Raw genomic sequence first — 9,524 nt, forward strand, 5'->3', positions numbered from 1 at the left:
TGAGGGGCACGGTGGCACAGTTGGTAGTGCTGTCGCCTCACAGCTAGAAGGTCCTGGGTTCGATTCCCGCTGGGGACGCTGTGGGCACTGGTGGCGTGTTCCCTCCTCCGCGTCATCAGTGCCCATAGCCGAGGCGGGGGTTGGCGATAGGGCCTTTCTGTGTGGAGTTTGCATGTTCTCCCCGTGTCCCCTAGGGTAGATACCCTCACAAAAACATGCTGTAATCCTGGTCTCTAAAACTACCTCCCCCTGGCCAGCCGGGGCGCCTGATGGAGGGGAAAGGAACTGGTCAGAATAACGTGTCCCTTCCACGCGCTACGTCCGGCCGGGGAAATTCCCCTCTGTCAGGTGAAAAGAAGCAGCTTGGACTCCTCATGCATAGAAGGAGGCATGAGGTCAGTCCGCTGCCCCCCCAGGTTGGCAGAGGAAGTGTAGCGCCCAGGATTACATTAGATAATTGGCACTGGGTGAAAAAGAAAACTGGGTTACAAAATCGTGGGATAAAAAAAATTAAAAAAAAAAGACTTGGGTGTACCTACATCTAAAACACCCATAATTAATTTGACGACTGGACAAGATGACGTAAATTTTCCCTTCATTGTCAATGGCTTTTTTAAGACAAACATTGAACTAAAAACAAACATTAAACCTAGGAGGGGCGCCCCTCAAAAATAAGATCTGTTTGCAAAAATGGTGAAGTGGCCCTTTCTGCAAAATGTACTGTATACACATTGGAAGTTCATTGCAGTATCTTACAGCATTTGTTACAGCAGTATCTTACATTGCATTGCGTGCATCATACCATAATCATAATATGATTATATGATGATAATATGATCAGAAACGGAGACCCTCCCACTTTCTGGAGCTATTTTCTTACAGGAAGGAGGACAGCAGGGTCAGCTCGAGCCCATGCAGTACTTATTTCCATTCCTCAACCATATACTGTAGTCCAGTAAACATTGTTGGGGTTCACTGTGCCTGACCCCTTTCTGTAATGGACTCTCTGGCTATTCTTAGATGTCAGTGGGTCATCCTTTAACATGAATCACTGTAGTAATACCTTCCCGTAGAGCAGCTTTGTTTTCCCAAGACCCTGCACTGTGTTGTCTGGGAGATTCTTCTTTGTGTCTTCATGACTCACTTGTTTTCCATCCTCAGATAGGATGAGTCACAGTGTGCTGTATGGGTCCAGGGTTACATCCACTGCACATTGCTGGATTCTACTCAGTTTCTCAGCATCATGCATACAGCTTCTTCTCTATCTATTCGACCGATTGTCATTTAGCCACAACTGTCTTCAGCCCCCACACGTGAAGAGGGCTGATGGATGGGAAGTTCTGGGGAAGGTGGAGGTTGTCTTCAGTTTGTGAAAGTTGCTTCAGCTCAAAGCTTCTCTTCTCTAAATGAGCTCTTTAATGAAACTGTTTTCCCGATAATTTCTGCCCCCCCCCCTCATCTCTCTCCCCATTTCCTGTCAGCCTACTGTAGTAGTAGTACATATACCTCTATAAAAAAATTAAATAAAGGCGAAAGCCACAAAAAAAGAGAGTGAAGACCTGGCTCTTTCTTTCTGAGCTCTACTGAGTGTTTGACCACATGGATTTTCAGTTGTCTGTCCTGGATCATTCCTCTTTCAGGGGTATGATTAGCTTAGCGGTGACTTGTGAATTTGTGATCCGACACACCAGCGGTAGCTCCAGAGCCCAGAGGTATATGCAAATGAATGCAATGCTTCTCTCATATAAAGTCTTCCAGCTTCTTTACATCAATCAATCAGTCGTTTTAACCTTGTGACTCTCTAATGTGGTTCCAGGTGAGTCTCACAGTAGGAGGATAGAAACCCCCAGGCAGGACTTCAGAGCTTTAAGCTTGATCTCAGCACACTATCACTATCTGGTTTAGCAGCTCCTTGGTTTGTGCTGGACAAACCAAGAAGCTGTTAAACCAACCGGAAGTGAACACCTCCTATGTTCAATCTATCGCATCGCATATCTAAGTCACCCGAAACATGCATTTTGTAACCGCAATCAGTGGCACGGCCGTAATCGGACGAAAGATAAAGCTTGTTTTGGATTGTTTGGATTGGAATCGGAATCTGGGATTAGAATCTGAGATAAAGCTGAACTGTGTTAAGTGGTCAGATGGGTGCGCGGCGAACACTTCGCTCTTTCGACACTTCGATTTTCAAGTGGTCCCTGATCCAGAAAAGGTTGGGAACCTCTGATGTAAGTCTTTTGCCAGCTCTCTCTTCCTGTCCGTCTGTGAAGACAACTAACACTAGGTTGGCTTGCCTCTCTGTCCGTCTGTGAAGACAACTGAACTAACACTAGGTTGGCTTGCCTCTCTGTCCGTCTGTGAAGACATCTAACACTAGGTTGGCTTGCCTCTCTGTCCGTCTGTGAAGACATCTAACACTAGGTTGGCTTGCCTCTCTGTCCGTCTGTGAAGACATCTAACACTAGGTTGGCTAGCCTCTCTGTCCGTCTGTGAAGACAACTGAACTAACACTAGGTTGGCTTGCCTCTCTGTCCGTCTGTGAAGACATCTAACACTAGGTTGGCTTGCCTCTCTGTCCGTCTGTGAAGACATCTAACACTAGGTTGGCTTGCCTCTCTGTCCGTCTGTGAAGACATCTAACACTAGGTTGGCTTGCCTCTCTGTCCGTCTGTGAAGACATCTAACACTAGGCTTGCCTCTCCCAAGAGCCCTCATTCACATTTCCTCATCAAATTAGGCTCATCTGTGATTAGATCTGGCGTCACACCAGTGGGGTGCTACACACTCCACAACTGTCAGGGCCAATCAGAGTGATGGCTGTCCTGCTTAACATGCGGCGCCACACAAACATGCAGTGTTTGTGTGTGTGTCTGAGAGAGAGAGAGAGTGTGTGTGTGCGTGCGTGTGTCGGTGCTATTGTGTGTGTATGTGCCTCTAGGTACCAAAATGCCATATAAATTGTATCGATATTCCGTTTTGAAGGATAAGTCATGATATGCTTCTGTGTGACGTGTGTGTGCGTGCGTGCGCGTGCGTGCGTGTGTGTGTGTGTGCGTGTGACGTGTTAGACCATAACAATAAAACCATAATGAAGGAATTATTCAGCTTTACAGCAGGGAGAGACTTCATCACTTTTTGGTGGATTCATAAAGTGGAAAATTATATATTTTTCAAATGTTTTGGTAATCATGTTGACAGATCAATGTCCGCACATAAATCAAAAAGACAGGTCTGTGATGAACGAGCAGCGAGCTTGTCTGAGCCTTCCAATCAATCTCCTGCTGTGTGTGACCATGGTGACTACTGCAGCGAGCGCCCAGAACTATAGACAGCTAGCTGTAAAACACTTGACAGACGAGAGGTTCATCCTCTATTCAACTTCAAACTCTCACAGGAGAGAGGGTGAATAATGAGGTTGCTGGTTCTATTCTCCTCTCCAACATGTGGGGTGTTACTGTCCCCAGTCGTTGACTGACTGGAGGGTGATACTGCAGGTGCTGTCAGGTAGAAACCTTGGATGGTAATATTTCAACTTTTTATCTCTTCTCGTAAATGACCTCAACAGTGTCGCACAATAATTTCAGCTAAACATTTTTTTAAAGAAAGGTTGCAGGAAATGAATAAAAAATCAATGTCTGCTTATATCGTAGGCCTACGTGCTGCTGCAATTGGCTGATGTCTGCAAATGTAGTTGGCTCTCATACAGAAGGCAATACAGTAGAAATCCACAAAATATCCAAGAAAGGAGCACTGGTCTCAGTGGTCTGCCTTATATTCCTATGGTTTCTAACTTTTCTATTCATTGAGTTGTCCTGGCAACATCATGGCTGATGATCAATTCAGCCAAGTAACGGGTGATGTCACTGTAGTCAGAAGAATATAATTCAGGCTGACTAGTCTAAGCAGGGATAAACCTCACCGTCTATACAAATACAGTAAATGCCCAGAGGGGGGATATCAAAAGCAGAGGTATGAATCCCCCTACTCCCAGCAAATCAAACCCTCACTCTGCCCATGAACGCTGCCAACCTGCCCACAATAACCACTATGATTACACTGCATATAACGTTTGTTGGAAGTGGTTTGCTTGTACCTCAACTGCCTTGTCTAAACCCGCCATAAAGTCAAACTCTTGTGTTTTTTCTCCAGTAGAATGACATTGCCATCATATTGTTCCCTTTGAGGCTATAGTCGGGCACTGCTCCAGATGAGACACCCTTCATTTGATCCACAGTCTCACGATGCGGTGTGAGCGTCGGCCATTTTTTGTGTGTGACAGAGCCATTATGACCTAATGTTATTTTGCTAACTGATGACGTCACTGCAGGGCTTGGTCAATGCCAAGGTTGCCAAGGTACATATTTAACCCTATTAATCAGGTGCAGGTGTTGCCAGTGGCAAACCGTTTTTCGACTGTGGTCAGGCCAGGTCATTGGTATCATTTGTACACTCGCAGAGTTATACACCCGCAAGGGTCCATTTGGTTCCTAACTATCAGTCATTTAGCTGATAGTTAAGACGGGGCAAGACGGGGGTCGGCCTCCATCTCAGGTTCTGGCACACTCAAGGAGCATATGGTCGGGGCACTAACTGACTGATAGCCACCAGGCAAGATGACATTTTTATTGTTAACTATAACTTTCTTATATATATGTGATATCAATCTCAGGGTTTATGGACAAACGTTTTATGGACAAATCTCTAAGTGCTGAGTCTGCTGAGCTGGGCATATGCAGATAGTATTGTGGTTCTCAAAGTAGGGTCCGGGAATGACCACTGGGTCCCCAGCAGAATGACCACGGGTCAGCAGAATGACCACGGGTCAGCAGAATGACCACAGGTCAGCAGAATGACCATGGGTCAGCAGAATGACCATGGGTCAGCAGAATGACCACAGGTCAGCAGAATGACCACGGGTCAGCAGAATGACCACAGGTCAGCAGAATGACCACGGGTCAGCAGAATGACCACGGGTCAGCAGAATGACCACGGGTCAGCAGACTGACCACGGGTCAGCAGACTGACCACGGGTCAGCAGAATGACCACGGGTCAGCAGAATGACCAGCAGACTGACCACGGGTCAGCAGAATGACCACGGGTCAGCAGAATGACCACGGGTCAGCAGAATGACCACTGGGTCCCCAGCAGAATGACCACGGGTCAGCAGAATGACCACGGGTCAGCAGAATGACCACGGGTCAGCAGAATGACCACAGGTCCCCAGCAGAATGACCAGCAGACTGACCACGGGTCAGCAGAATGACCACAGGTCCCCAGCAGAATGACCAGCAGACTGACCACGGGTCAGCAGAATGACCACAGGTCCCCAGCAGAATGACCAGCAGACTGACCACGGGTCCCCCAGCAGAATGAGGAACAGTTGAAACACTTTAGCCCAGTTTGTTGATGACTTTCTTTCTTCCTGTGCCTGAAGCAAAACTCTTCAGGACATGGAAAAAACAGAACCTGTATTCCTTCCTATTCAATGAAAATGTGTTATTATATATTAAAAAAGCTTTTCCAAATCATCATACTATAATTCAGTCAATGTCTGTCTGAATGTGTGTCTGTCTGTGTGTCTGTCTGTGTGGCAGAAACACAGCCGTAGCTTCTCACTGCCTGCACCAATCACTCCCAGCAGAATGATACAATTGTCCGAAAGCATACAATTGTCCGGATCCCGGGCAAGAGGCTTTTGTGCTGTTTCTGGACAACCAGATATCCGACGGACTCGACACTGGGCAATGCACTCCCTGTGGGGGTGTGGAATACGTGTGTCAAATTTGAAGTCGGTGGGGCGAACGGTTCTCGAGTTATGTGGATTACAGACGTACATACACACGTACAGTACATACACACAGCAACATGGTGCATTTATAGATAGATGGGACTGACCATAGTTCAAACAAAGGTTAATATGGAAAAATCTTCCTGTAGCGTTAAACACAGAATACTAAACAAGTTATACAATAAAGTCAGGCAAAGCTCAGAAAAAAAAGTAGCTTTCAGTATTTCAATGAACCATGACTGTGTAAGGTGCTCTACAGTAAGTGTTCCTTAGAGATATTTGGCTTAACCCATATTCATCATGTAACTAGCCTATATATAGTGACCATAGAAGAGCTAAAGGATTGGCTGACTTCCCCAGAAGTACTTAGCTAAGCGGGATGAAGTACAGTAGATTACATGGCCCCGTTCTTATTCTGCAATGTTATTATGATACATTACAGCTGTCAGGAGTCTGGACTCACACTAGACACACTTCCTCACATTATTGGAAACCAAATGCATTCACCCCAAAGCTCTTTCTAATAGGCTTTGAGTCATGGCACTTTGGGGACAAAATAAACCCAGAACTGAACTTTCTTTTTGTTCTGATGTTGTATGCTTAATATTTGTCTGAATAATAATAATTAAAAAAAAAGCACTTCAGCCTATATTTCAATTTCCCCAGTTGCGGTCTCCACCCCAAACAATTTTATGCTTCATGCGTTGCTCTTTTTGTTGTTTCCAAGATACACATACAAACTACAAAGTGAACATCAACTTGCATTTACATTTTCCCAGTTGCAGTCTTCACCCCAAATAATTTCATGCTTTAAGCATTGCCATTTTTGTTGTCTCCAAGATGCCCGTGTATACAATAGTATAGAGCCTATAACCTCAAAAACTCTACAGTATACTTAATTGATCGCCTAATCGCCTATTGTTCACCAATTTTGGCCCAAATATCTTGGCAATAACATCACAGCTGTAAAACCGAAATAATGTCTCTAATAGTGGCCAAGGAGTACCTTGTTAAATTAAATTCCCACTTAATTGCTCTGTACCGTATCATGTTTTACTGTGGCCCATTAAGGAGACAAAATGCTGCAACCTATTTCCATCTCACAGGACATAAACTCTATACCCCCCAAATCCCTGTTGGATCTCATCATATTTCTAGGTTCAGCTTTTTAATTTAACCCCATTGTGAGCAAAACTGTGAGGCTTCCAACGCCACTCTGACTGACTGCTGATATCGCTTAACATCACTAGAATCTCCTATTTCATCAAATCGTTTAACGTGCAGCTGTGGTGCGGTGGAAGTGAATTAATAAACCATTACACCACATTACACCCAAGTATGGCAAACACCCAAAACGATAAGTCACTGCAGAGAACGCTGTGCCTGGCAAGTTCTGACTGAACTTAATAGAAATTAGGAGGGAGGGAGGGAGGGACGGACAGACGGACGGACGGACAGAGCTTATGTGGCAGTAGTATTAGGCAAAGCCTCTCCAACAGCCCTTAAAGGGACACCTCACCCTTTTAGCAAAAAAAGAAACATGTTAACGACGTTTAAAAGATTTAGAACACTTTCCTGGGGGGTTTTAAATATCTAAAACCACACATTACACACATAAAGACCCCCAGGAAAGTGTTCTAATTAACGTTCTAAACGAAATCTTCTAAACGTCATTAACATATATATATTTTTGCAAAAGGGGTGAAGTTTCTCTTTAAAATGACATTAGATTGAACATGTCAAAGTCCATACCATTATATACCATAGGATCATAGCATTTGGAATCCTATAGCTTTATAGATAACAAGGTGCAAGGTTACTTTATTTTGTCTCCCAGAGGAGAAATCTGTATTGGACACAAAGACCTGTACTGCATCATACATAAATAAATACAATACATTACAATACAAGACAATATAAGGTACAGCGACACACCTTAGCACCACCTCAAAGCCTTCTACCCTACCCTGTCTGCCCTCTGCAAGGACTCCGTTAACGAATGTGATTGACCGAGGGACAAAGGAGTGCTAGTATATTTCGTATATTTCCACACCATTTTCTTTAGCCTTCCCCATTGTGGCCTGTTCAAAGATGCCTTGGGGGTGATGGGAGGTGTAGACACACCCATAATCTTCGCTGCCACTGATTCGCTCAGTGTTTTCCAACGCCTGACGTCATGTGGCAGCCAAGTCTATGCACAGCAGGATGTAATGACTCGGCAAAAACATGTGATGTTCTGCTGCTAATATCTGACAAACCTGGCAGTATTCCCACTTACTACTGATTCAATCTTTGCTGCAGAAATATGAGGCTCATCAGCTGAAATCAAATGCTAATGTGAGCTTTACTTTTTATTTAACCCATTAAAACCGGGAAAGTGTCTGTCTTTTATGATTTTTGCATTGGATATTCAAAAATAGCAGATATGCAACGTCACAGTGTGTCACTTCGCGCCACGATGCGAGCTTGTACATCTGCTATTTTTGAACCTCTTGAAAAGTCTGAGAACTACTGATTTAGAAGGCATTTGTCAAATCGGCCTCAAGTCTTAATGGGCTAACAACCAACATGGCGCTTGGCTTCCGCAAGTGAAGCTGACATTTGCCGCAACATCGATCATTACTGATCATTAAATGCTCATCAGAGTGGCATAATGATCATTTAAGTAAAAGGAAACCTAGGATCACAGAGATGATGAGCTCATTCTTAATGGGGTTCGTCAGGAAGTGGTATAGGCGTTGGATGGTGGAATGGTGCATGTGCGAACAGCACTCGCAGGGAGGGTTGATCAGTATTAATTGATTTTTCACGCAAATAAATAACCAATTCACTGTTGTAGTGATTAGTGTTAGTTAGTGTGCTTTTAAATTTACTGGCAAAAGAGTCAGTTGCTGAAACTCTGAGCCAAATACTGTTACCCCTTGCAGATGAGATGAGAAATAATGTGCCATAGTGGGAAGCATCAAGCATGGGTATGCATGGGAGGGAGTGAACAGAATAATAAAGAGTGAGTGTGCTAGGGCGTTTCAACAGATATTGGAGTCCAGCTGTTTATTCACAAAGGTGAGGCTAAAACTATTCAATACAGCAAACACCCATTTACTGTTGCTGTCAAATGAGGCATGTGTGAATGAGTGAGTGAGTGAGTGAGTGAGTGAGTGACTGAGTTGTGACTATTACTATTGTTGCTATAGTAGTAAAATAGTAATAGTACAATTGTACTTGCAACTCACTGTGCATTTTCTGGACCCCACAGATCGTACACACAATATAATATGTTATATAATATGTTTATATATAGCATGTGATATATACACTAGTATATTAAATACTGTACAGCCTTGTGTTTATAGTGTCCGCCCTGAGACTGGGATGTTTCAAAGACTATGTCTCCCTGCTTGACACTCAGTGTCAAGGATTTGATTGGGGTTAAGTGTCTGTAACATGTCTAGGGGGAGTGCCTGTACATCAAGCTGCCTCATGCTACAGAAACAGGAGATAGGCTCCTGACATAATGGACCCTTTGGCTCCCAAGACTGCTGTACTATATAATTGCATACAGCTATGAATTCACATTGAAGTTACCCTATGGAATCATGAAATCAGTATTCTGATTCTGATGTATCACACTCTGTAGCTTCTCTCACTAATAAAATGTGGTGACAGTCGATACCTAGTGTTTCGAGTATACAAACTATGCTTGTATCATTAGAAAGCAAAGATCCTCAACTTCTC

Source organism: Protomyctophum parallelum (genome assembly GCF_964188405.1).
Source record: "Protomyctophum parallelum genome assembly, chromosome: 19".
Lineage (NCBI taxonomy): Eukaryota > Metazoa > Chordata > Actinopteri > Myctophiformes > Myctophidae > Protomyctophum > Protomyctophum parallelum.